This window comes from Hyperolius riggenbachi, chromosome 12, assembly GCF_040937935.1.
Source record: "Hyperolius riggenbachi isolate aHypRig1 chromosome 12, aHypRig1.pri, whole genome shotgun sequence".
NCBI classification, from domain to species: Eukaryota; Metazoa; Chordata; class Amphibia; order Anura; family Hyperoliidae; genus Hyperolius; species Hyperolius riggenbachi.
This window is the reverse complement of record NC_090657.1, coordinates 148,838,955-148,851,618: the sequence shown is the minus strand read 5'-3', so window position 1 is coordinate 148,851,618 and position 12,664 is coordinate 148,838,955.

Sequence of the window (12,664 nt, the reverse complement as noted above, 5' to 3'; positions counted from 1 at the left end):
CCAGCGCTAAGGGCTGGATCGGAGGCGGCTGACGTCAGGACGTCGGCTGACGTCCATGACGTCACTCCGCTCGTCGCTATGGCGACGATCTAAGCAAAACAAGGAAGGCCGCTCATTGCGGCCTTCCTTGTTTATTCTGGGCGCCGGAGGCGATCGGAAGAACGCCTCCGGAGCGCCCTCTAGTGGGCTTTCATGCAGCCAACTTTCAGTTGGCTGCATGAAATAGTTTTTTTTTAATTAAAAAAAAACCCTCCCGCAGCCTCCCTGGCGATCTCAATAGAACGCCGGGGAGGTTAATAAACATATGGATGAGTCAACTCACAAGGCACATCCACATGTGGCAGAACAGGTGGATATACGATCAGAGGGTGAGGTAAACCATGTGGATGGATAAAGATGTACATACACCCATAGCCATTGACCCCAACCGATGCCCACTCACAGGGGTGAACAAAAGACCATCACACACACACCGCCTATCCGTGGAGGTATCCTAAAAATGTAAAGTCATCGTTTAAACCCACCGGTGTTCTGGTGTCAAGTTCATAAATCCAACGGGTTTCTTGTCGGAGCAGTGCCTGGGTAATATCTCCACCCCTGGAAGACAAATTAATATGGGTTAGTCCACACACACTCCAACCCTCAGTAGTGCCCCCATGTGCCCTCAGGGCATGCTCGGCCACCGTGGTGAGAACCTTACCATCGGCAGCATCCCTCTGGGCCAGACGAATCGTAGACATGTGTTTCTGTATTCTTGTCTTGAGAGCATTTTTGGTCTGTCCCACATACCATTTGTCGCAAGGACAACGTAACAGATACACAACCCCCATAGTTTGACAATTAATGTAATCCTTAATATAATGTTTAATACCACTCCGTGGTCCAATGATATATTTCGTTGGCCTCATCATCCTGCAGATGTTACACCGCCCACATGGGTGGCTCCCACAAACTGCTGGTCGTTTAAGACCGGTTTTTTGAAAGTGGCTTCTGCACAAACGGTCCTTGAGATTAGTCGCCCGTTTGGCTGTAATGGAAGGTCTGGGAGTCAAATACTGTGTTAGAGTTGGATCCGTTTTGAGCACCGCCCAGTGTTTGGATAATATGGAACGTAATCCCTGCCAACTATTATTGTATGGGGTACAAAATCTGACCACATCCTGCTGTCTCTTGGTCCTCTTGCCATATAGTAAACTGTCTCTATTTGAGTTGAGTGCTCTGTTATACGCCCTCCGTATAGCTTTTTGCGGGTACCCTCTCTGTCTAAATCTCTCTTTTAAATCATCCGCTTGTGCACGAAAATCACTCACATCGGAGCAATTCCTCCTCAAGCGCAGAAACTGCCCCACCGGTATGTTGTCCCTTAGGGCTTTGGTGTGGAAGGAGCTGTAATGCAGAAGGCTGTTCACTGCCGTTTCTTTCCTGTAAAGTTTGCTTCCGATCTGTCCCGAGCCTGTAAGATATAAATGCAGATCTAGGAACCACCGGACCGGCCTTTAGATGGAAGCACAAGGGTAATAATAAGGGCAAAAAATACAGAAAAAGGCGACCCAGACCCACTAATCCTCTAGGCCAACTTCCTGTGAATATTACACCAGGTATCCCTGCCTACACATCTGTCTCTGAATCAAGCACTGATTTTTTAGAGACAGAAAGCGAACCCGAAGGGGCGGGCGCGCTTATAAGGGAAAGAGGAACAGGAACTTACAGAGACAACAAGAGGTTCAGAGTGGAGTTGAGCCCGGAGCAGGTGGCCAAGTAGATGCACTGCAGATTATTAACCTCACAGCCAGGGAGCTATCGCAGGCAGAGATGAGTGTTTTACAGCGAGGCTTGTCCTTTTCTCCCAATAAGGATATTGATATTTTTGAGACAGTCAAGGACCTCTATCTATTTTGCCGAAGGCTTACTCTAAAAAAGATGTATCACAGTAATGCAGTGGATTATTATTATTATTATTATTATTTAGTATTTATATAGCGCCGACATATTACGCAGCGCTGTACAGTGTATATATATATATCTTGTCACTAACTGTCCCTCAAAGGAGCTCACAATCTAATCCCTACCATTGCCATATATCTATATTATGTAGTGTAAGTACTGTAGTCTAGGGCCAATTTTTTTTAGGGGGAGCCAATTAACTTATCCGTATGTTTTTTGAATGTGGGAGGAAACCGGAGTGCCCGGAGGAAACCCACGCAGACACGGAGAGAACATACAAACTCTTTGCAGATAGTGCCCTGGCTGGGATTCGAACCAGGGACCCAGCGCTGCAAGGCGAGAGAGCTAACCACTACACCACCGTGCTGCTCACCGTGGATGAGAGAACGAGACAATTGGTGGACTTACCTGATGCCATCGACAGACAGGTCTTTCAGGACCTTATGGAGCTCTTGGGTGAGAGTGAAAGCTCTGGTGAAACCACGACAGTGATGGACAAACGACCAGGTAAATTCAGACCTTAATCTGTATTTATGCCTAATTTTTCTTCCTGCCCAGCAGTCAGGGTCTTTTTTGAGTTGGTCACCAAGGATATTGAAGGTCTGAGGAGGACAAAACAATATAACGATAACTTGTCTAGGGATGAGCGGATGGCACTCAGTGATTTATCCAAGTGCAGAGAGATTGTCATACGTGAGGCTGACAAGGAGGGTAATGTGGTGTTGTGGTCGACTGATGATTATGTGAAGGAATCAATGAGACAACTTGGTACGAACAAGTTCTATAACAGACTGAGAACCAATCCAGGTCCATTTTTTAAACAAGAACTTGATTCCTTTCTTGATGGGGCCAAAGAAAGTGGCATCATCTCTCAACGTGAGAAATTATTTTTAACAGTTCAGAAACCAGTCACCCCCACCTTTTATTTACTCCCCAAAATCCACAAAAATCAAACACATCCACCGGGGAGACCGATCGTCTCCGGGATTGGTAGTCTTATTGAGAAAGCCTGTACTTTTTTGGATTTCTATTTGCAAGAACATGTGTGTTCATTGGATTCTTACATTCAGGATTCACTAGATTTGATTACCAAATTAAATCATATATATGTCCCAACAGGTACCCTTCTGATATCTCTTGATGTGGAGGCTCTATATACCAACATTGACCATGGGGACGCGTGCAATGCAGTTCGTTATTTTTTGTCGACAACTACACAAATGAGATCTGAATTCAACGACTTTCTTGTCTCTCTTCTGGAGTTCGTTCTTAAACATAATTATTTCATCTTTGACAGTAAGTATTACTTGCAGGTTCACGGCATTTCTATGGGGGCGAAGTGTGCTCCGTCGGTGGCCAATTTGTTCTTAGGTTGGTGGGAACGAGAGATAGTTTGGGGTCCTACGTTTGAGAAATTTCATGGACATGTTATAGGATGGTTTCGTTTTATAGATGACATCCTGCTTTTGTGGGATGGCCCAAAGCAGTTGGCCCTTGATTTTATTTCAGATTTGGGTAAAAACGAACATAACATTATATTGACCTCTCACATCTCTGAAAATGCTTTGGACTTCCTAGATCTGCATTTATATCTTACAGGCTCGGGACAGATCGGAAGCAAACTTTACAGGAAAGAAACGGCAGTGAACAGCCTTCTGCATTACAGCTCCTTCCACACCAAAGCCCTAAGGGACAACATACCGGTGGGGCAGTTTCTGCGCTTGAGGAGGAATTGCTCCGATGTGAGTGATTTTCGTGCACAAGCGGATGATTTAAAAGAGAGATTTAGACAGAGAGGGTACCCGCAAAAAGCTATACAGAGGGCGTATAACAGAGCACTCAACTCAAATACACATGGGAGACCAGGGTTCGAATCCTGGCTAGGGTCAGTACCTATTCAGTAAGGAGTTCAAGGCAAGACTCCCTAACACTGCAGGGTGGCCTCCTGAGCGCGTCCCAGTGGCTGCAGCTCTGGAGCGCTTTGAGTCCGACAGGAGAAAAGCGCTATATAAATGTTCGGATTATTATTATTATTATTATTATAAATAGAGACAGTTTGCTATATGGCAAGAGGACCAAGAGACAGCAGGATGTGGTCAGATTTTGTACCCCATACAATAATAGTTGGCAGGGATTACGTTCCATATTATCCAAACACTGGGCGGTGCTCAAAACGGATCCAACTCTAACACAGTATTTGACTCCCAGACCTTCCATTACAGCCAAACGGGCGACTAATCTCAAGGACCGTTTGTGCAGAAGCCACTTTCAAAAAACCGGTCTTAAACGACCAGCAGTTTGTGGGAGCCACCCATGTGGGCGGTGTAACATCTGCAGGATGATGAGGCCAACGAAATATATCATTGGACCACGGAGTGGTATTAAACATTATATTAAGGATTACATTAATTGTCAAACTATGGGGGTTGTGTATCTGTTACGTTGTCCTTGCGACAAATGGTATGTGGGACAGACCAAAAATGCTCTCAAGACAAGAATACAGAAACACATGTCTACGATTCGTCTGGCCCAGAGGGATGCTGCCGATGGTAAGGTTCTCACCACGGTGGCCGAGCATGCCCTGAGGGCACATGGGGGCACTCATGAGGGTTGGAGTGTGTGTGGACTAACCCATATTAATTTGTCTTCCAGGGGTGGAGATATTACCCAGGCACTGCTCCGACAAGAAACCCGTTGGATTTATGAACTTGACACCAGAACACCGATGGGTTTAAACGATGACTTTACATTTTTAGGATACCTCCACGGATAGGCGGTGTGTGTGTGATGGTCTTTTGTTCACCCCTGTGAGTGGGCATCGGTTGGGGTCAATGGCTATGGGTGTATGTACATCTTTATCCATCCACATGGTTTACCTCACCCTCTGATCGTATATCCACCTGTTCTGCCACATGTGGATGTGCCTTGTGAGTTGACTCATCCATATGTTTATTAACCTCCCCGGCGTTCTATTGAGATCGCCAGGGAGGCTGCGGGAGGGTTTTTTTTTTATTAAAAAAAAACTATTTCATGCAGCCAACTGAAAGTTGGCTGCATGAAAGCCCACTAGAGGGCGCTCCGGAGGCGTTCTTCCGATCGCCTCCGGCGCCCAGAATAAACAAGGAAGGCCGCAATGAGCGGCCTTCCTTGTTTTGCTTAGATCGTCGCCATAGCGACGAGCGGAGTGACGTCATGGACGTCAGCCGACGTCCTGACGTCAGCCGCCTCCGATCCAGCCCTTAGCGCTGGCCGGAACTTTTTGTTCCGGCTACGCTGGGCTCAGGCCGCTGGGGGGACCCTCTTTCGCCGCTGCTCGCGGCGAATCACCGCAGAGCGGCGGCGATCAGGCAGCACACGCGGCTGGCAAAGTGCCGGCTGCGTGTGCTGCACTTTATTTGAAGAAAATCGGCCCAGCAGGGCCTGAGCGGCAGCCTCCGGCGGTGATGGACGAGCTGAGCTCGTCCATACCGCTCAGGAGGTTAAGTACACGCGTGAGAGTGGCTCTTTTGGGGTGTTTTCACTCTGGGGCAGGACATCTTCTTAATTTTATAAATTATGCATTCATGCCGGATGGTGGGTCTAGTGAGTGGACCCCCATTTGTGTATTGGTTGAACTAATATTATCTGTACACCATATCTTGTTATACTATGGTATTTTTCAGTGGTACAGTATCCTTTGTCATTTTATAATATGGCATTGTTTGTGTTGTTCTCTTGCTTAATTACTGCGCCCCCCCCTCTCCTTTTCCTCCCTTTTTCCCGATCTTCTTCTTCTCTTTCATTGTGGTTCTCCTTTTTGTATATTTTTGTATATATTCTCATATTTATATATACTTTTCTCTTATATATATTTCGTTTAGAGTTGGTCGAACCGTGAGTTGAGGATTTTCCATCGATCTTTCCCATACAGCTGCCTTGATCAAGCAATGTGGACCCAGCGTCATTCTGATACATTGAGATATATTTTGCTACATGTTGGGATATTTATGCTTCTCATTAGACTTAGGCATTAATCATTGTTGTCTGTAATCCCAGAGTTAACACTAGGTGTCCTCAGCATACCTGTTTGGGACCCATTATATGTGGTTGCCACCTCTCCGTGTTTGTATGTTCTTATTGCGAGTTATTAAATAATTATGCATGTTAGACGTTCATTGTCTAGTCGCTCAAGTGCTGATATTGTTGTGTACTGGATAATTTGCTAATTTCATATGTCACCCTTTTACATCTTTCTCCATTACATCCAGCTCTTCTTCTCTGATCAATGTATACAGCGCAAGTGCGCGTTTATTCCTTGTTTACTATTTGCCATGACTACGCCCATGTCCTTCCCCCCTCTGACTGGCAGCTATGGGACGGAAGGTGCGCTCCAGCTGAACGCGACCTTTGCGTCTCAGCGTACGTGGCCACGTACGCTTTGACCTTGACGCTCCGCCCCTTCCGACTGTGCACTTCCTACATATACGGGGGACGCTCCGGCGTTCATTATGCCCGGTAGAAGCCGCTGCAAGCGGCGAATCGCGAAGGCTGACCACCCAGGTGCCGCTTCCCTCCCTCTTCCCGTCTTCCACCTTGGTGAGTCCTCTCTTCCAGCACTACCTTGGTCAATCTGACCCATGGTGTTTCACTCCACCTTGTTTTCTTTTCCTGCACCTTCTTCCTGTTCATATCTCTCCTTTAACAGGTGTCACGCACACAAATCTCTATATTCATTGTATTTCAGGCACTATTGCACCTTATCATCCTCCTGGACATAATTGTTTGGGAGGCTTTATGCACTGTTGCACTTTATCACTGGTACTTTTCCCACCAATGTGTATACTCATTTTGTATTTATCTGGGAATTGAGTGGAGGGTTGGGCTTATTTATAGTATTTAATATTCAGCCATTGGCTACATTATTGATTGCGACCACCTGGGGTCCAGTGTGTTTTGTAATTGTTTTTATTCATCATGTGCAATTGTATTTCAATAAAGCTCATTTCTTCTATACTATATTGTGTGGTGCGGTCGTTATAGGATTCATCTTTTGTTGTTTACAGTTACCCATGGGTCTGAGTCCTTTTCTGCACACACGAGTCTGATTCTTGATTTTGATGCATTTATGAGCTATAATTTATGTACTGGTGCTGCCCCTTTTCTTTGTATAGGGTATTACTACAACCTACCTCAAACATAAAAGTTTCAGTAGGTGTTGTACACCCAATCACATTAGCAGAATTTCCCTATGGACGTTTTCGCTGAGTCATCAAAACCATGCTAACTCCAGTATGCTTACCCCAGCTGAGGGATTTAATTAGAATTATATACAGATGATGTGCATTACACCCAGGAAAACAGTGTATTTATAATTGTAAGACAGCTCTCTAAAAATGAATGCACTTCCATGTATTTAACATTACCATGCTAATAAGAGTTATATGGATCCAAAGAAATAGATGGTAATTTCAACTAGATACCTTTATGTTTCTACAAAACACATTGCCATTTGTACAAGCAGTTTCTTCAGTACAAACAAATGTCTGAGCATATCTTCACACTTCCTGAACTGAAGAAAATTGTGGCAGTGACAAAATATCTTCCAAAACACAACTGCCCTTATGCAATTAACATTTTTTCCTAAGTTTATAATATAAAATCAGTTTCATCAGCACACTCTTTTGCTTGGGCCTGTTTTGCATCATAGTCCTCTTAAATTTTAATTATTATTATTTCTTGATATTGGACCCCAAAATGTATACGATATTGCAGGTAACAAGAACTAAACAGACAAACAAGACAAACAGGCACACGCAAAAAAAAAAAAAAAAACTGTTGCAGACCAAGCAGTAATTTTTTTTTCCTATCAATACCTAGTAGATTTTATTTATCTTAAAGAGGAACTGTAACATCAAAATCTCCCCTGGGGGGTACTTACCTCAGGTGGGGGAAGCCTCAGGATCCTAATGAGGCTTCCCACGCTGTCCTCCGTCCCTCGGGGGTCTCGCTGCAGCCCTCCGTACAGCGGCGACGTAAATATTTACCTTCCCGGCTCCTGCGCAGGCGCTCTGGTGGCTGTCGGCTGCGAAGTAGGCGGAAATACCCGATCGTCGTCGGGTCTGCTCTACTGCGCAGGCGCAAGTCTCCGGCGCCTGCGCAGTAGAGCGGACCCGACGGAGATCAGATATTTACGTCTAGTTCCGAGCCGAAAGCAGCCACAGCGCCCCCGCTGGAGCCTGCAAAGGTAAATATTGAACTGACAGTCGGGTCTGTTGCCGGCTGTTCGGTGGGCTGCAGCGAGACCCCCGTGGGACAGAGGACGGCGTGGGAAGCCTCATTTGGATCCCGAGGCTTCCCCCACCCGAGGTGAGTACCCCCCAGGGGATCTTTTTGATGTTACAGAGTCTCTTTAATCAGCAAAAAATAATTGACCAGCATAGGCTATTTTTCTAGGATGGATGTCCAAAGACTAAGAATTTGTAGGGGATTCCGATAGATCACCCAAGATATCTGTATTAGTGTTTTCCTAGATTCTTAAAGGATACCACAGCCCACAGGTTGTGGTAAAATACATGCTGCAATGTGGAGGGAAAGAAATACACATACTTACCGCTTCCCTCGTTCCCTGCTGTCGGGTCCCGCTCGTCTGCTACAGCTCCCGGTACCGGCCCGACTCTCCTGACGTTTCACCCGGACATACTGCGCTGCGCATGCACAGTATGTCCTATACTCTTTGCTTCTGCCATCGCATCATGACGGCAGTAGTACGGACACTCCCCCGCCTCCTCCTCTCCCAGCGTGTGCGCTCCAGTATAAAGCTAGCTGGAGTTCGCGCTGGGACAATCGATCTGGAGAGAGCGGAGGGGGAGTAAATTGAAAAACACGGCCGGAGGGAGGGATGGAGCGAGTGGGTAGCGAGTGAGCGGGCAGCGGCAGTAAAGAGTACAAGCATTCTGTGCATAGATGCAATGACATCTATGATACAGCAACAAAAATATTCCCACATTTATCTCAGCATATTTGCATGTATATGCATGTGTGTATATACATGTATTTACATGTGTATCCATGTGTATTTACATGTGTATATATATATGTGTGTATACATGTATATGTGTGTGTATGTGTGTGCGTGTTACTTGACAGTTGGGTTTCAGAACAACATGCCTCTATGACAGTGGGTTATCCTGAGTGGCAGCATGCTGTTCTGAAACATGCTGCCATTCAGAATAACCCACTGTCATGGAGACACCATGCTCCATGGCATTGGCCACAGAACAGTAGGAGGTGACTCATTCAACACCCATGCAGTTTCTCCAAGTAATTAGAAATACTTAGATCTGTATGAATGTATGATATGTACTTCATTATGTGAACATAACATATATACATAATATTTTCTTTCTTGTAGTTACATCAGCTATGCCGTCGTGTTTGATTGAGCGGTGTACCAACAAAACTTCTCAGAAAAATGTCACTCTACACGGTTTCCCAAACGATCCTCATATTGTACAAAGATGGCTGCAGAGTACTGGACAATCGTTTAACAATATAGAGGCCATGATTAGTAAAATATTAGACGGCAAGGCCAATGATCTTTACAGAATTTGCTCTGCACATTTTTCGGCGGATATTTATATAATGAGAGGAAGATGGAAATGTTTGAAAAAGGAAGCTATACCTACACTGTTCTCTTCCTGCAAAAATAACATCATTATACATGAGGATTCTCTTTTGAAATCAGCCTGTAAAAGAACATGTAAACGTCTTGACGAAACCATGGAAACTGTTCTTTTATGTGAGCATTGTAAGAAATCCTTGAGTGAAGATGTTGATATTATGTTGCAAAATGCCTCTACACAGATTGATGGTCTTGAAATGGAGGACATTTCACAAGACAGATCATTATCGGTTTGTGACGAACATTTGGAACATCCTTATTTTCATTCGTTTTCCACACCTGTAAAGGTAGTTCCTAAATCTATTGAAGATACACTCCAACAAATTCCATTTAGCAAAAAAGTTCCATTATTGCAGGTGCTTCAACATGTGATGTATGCACACCCTCCAAAACCATTTCGGGAATCTAACAGCAACATACATGAAGTGGAGAAATGTCATGCTCTCCTTGTCGTCCCGTGTTGTATTAGATGTTGAAGATTTGTCTTCTCACACCAGCAAAAGCACAGATACGCATAATCCATCAAGCGGAGAGGAGTTTAATCCACTAAAATCCAGGAATACAGATTCTGAAACATCACAATCAGAAGGTGTTGAAGAGGACATCAGTATGGAAACGAATGAACCTCCTTTAGATCCATTGCGAAATTACACCCAAATGAAGAAATACATTGTCTTTGACTGATGTTTAGATGAATTGCTGAAGAAAGTGAAATGTCAACTCAAGACAAACTGTACAAAACAAGTGAAAGAAATAAACAAGCAATTTGTTGGGTCCGCTATTGTTGTACGTGGGGTGTGTGAGGATGGACACAGCTTCAAAATATTTGAGTCTCAGCCCAAAATTAAAAGGTTCCATGTTGGAAACCTTCTACTCATGGCATCCATAGTGTGTTCAGGATGTAATTATGCCACTATAGCACATTTCCTAGATATTTTTGGCATTCAAAAAATTTCTGACACAATTTTTCAAAAGTATCAGAAACTGTACTGTTTCCCAGCTCTCCATAACGCATGGCAAAAAGAGAAAAATGAAATAGTGGAAGATCTTTCACACAGGCCAGTCACAATTGCAGGTTATGGGCAATGTGACTCTCCTGGTCACAGTGCCAAGTACTGTGCATATACGTTCATGGACTTGATGACTCTTAAAGTAATAGACTTTGAGGTGGGCCAGGTAACTCAATGTACCCGTATTTTTCGGACTATAAGACGCACCGGACCATAAGACGCACCTAGATTTAGAGGATAAAAATTGGGAATAAAAAAAAAACCGAATCCTGGTGCATCCATGGTGCAGAGGCATCTTGTGGATCTTCTCCACCCCCCCATTATTATATCCCCTTTGTAACTCATGTCCCCCTAGTACTTCGTGTCCCCCCTGTATCCTGCTCTGTCCCTGTGTCCCCTCCTCTGTACTACTCCTGTGTCCTCTTCTGTCCGGTTTCTGCCTCTGTCCACCTGTGTTGTATCATCAATGGGCACCTTATGGCTCAGTCCAGGTAAGATAGGAAGAGCAGAATGGATTTGGCCATGGCACAGTTGTAAGTTGGAGCTGTCAGTAGTAAGAAGGATGCATTAGCAAGTCCTCCTAGTTTAGCAGAAGCAGCCAAGCTCTGCACTCAGCCTTGCATCTCCCTGTGGCCATATGCCAAGTCTGCTGTGTGCAGGAGTCCTCAGATGAGGATTGGTGTGATGTGTGTGGAGTTATTCTGCTGGGAGTTACATAAGGAGGCCTGCATGTGAGTCAGGGAAGGGCTATGTGTCTGGAATAGGAGGAGGAAGGCTCGCTGCTAAATGCTGCATGGCTGGCAAGCAGCGTACATTACCCTGATTCCATGCCATTGATGACTGGAGGGCGAACATCAGCAGACATTCTCGTGTGTGTGTGGGAATTAGCTGATACAGTGCTGCTGTCTGCGGGCTGCAGCCTCACCTCTATGTTCCCCGGGATTCTAGTGACTTGAAAGGTGCTGCAGCCTCACTATGAGCAGCAATGGCTTAAGCAATCGCAGATACTGTACCACATTGTAGGAAAGAGGTTTGACATGGCTGCTGCCGCTGCTGATTGGTTTACAGTTGCTAATCAATGGAATTGGACGCGGGGCAGTGTTATGTTAACCAGCTGGGTACGCTAGACGGCTCCTGCAGGGAAGACCGGTTACTTTCCATTCGTGCATCAGTAAGCGGGCTCGTTACTTTAGTTCCCACATCGGGTAAGCTGTGGGGATTCCAGGAAAGGGGTGTGATGTGGCTGCTGTGGATTGGTTTACAGCTCTGTCAGTCAGGGCTGCCGCTAAATGACTGGATCCGATGGTCTCGCCGGTGGGACCATTGGGGCCAGTCACTTAGCGGCAGCCCTGACTGACAGGGCTGTAAACCAATCCACAGCAGCCACGTCACACCCCTTTCCTGGAATCACCACAGCTTACCCGATGCGGGAACAAAGTAACGAGCCAGCTTACAGATGCATGAATGGAAAGTAACAGGTCTTCCCTGCAGGAGCCGTCTAGCGTACCCAGCTGGTTAACATAACACTGCCCCGCGTCCAATTCCATTGATTAGCAACTGTGCTTCGGCTGCGCGCATCTCCGGCTGTCACTTGCCTCTCCTGCTGCCCATTACAATTCCGCTGATTGGCCGCTAACAGCATTCGCACATCTAGGGTAACTGAAGCCTGTTCTCGTGAGAAGAGTCAAGTGACAGCTTGAGATGCACGCAGCCAATTACAGCCAATGACGCGGGCCAGTGTTAACCAGCTGGGTACGCTACACGGCTCATGCAGGGAAGACCAGGGTCCTTACCTCTTATTCATGCATCGGTAAGCTGGCTCGTTACACTTATCCACGTGGTCGGGGGACTCGGGGCATTGAAAACTAGCTGAGGACGCTAGATCTTCAGAGCGACTTGCAGGGAATTTAAACAATGGTAAAAAACTTAAGTCCAAATACGGTACATTCGGACTATAAGACGCAGAGACTTTTTCTCCCCACTTTTGGGGGAGAAAAAGTGCGTCTTATAGTCCGAAAAATACGGTACTTCCTCAGCAGCAATGGAAAAG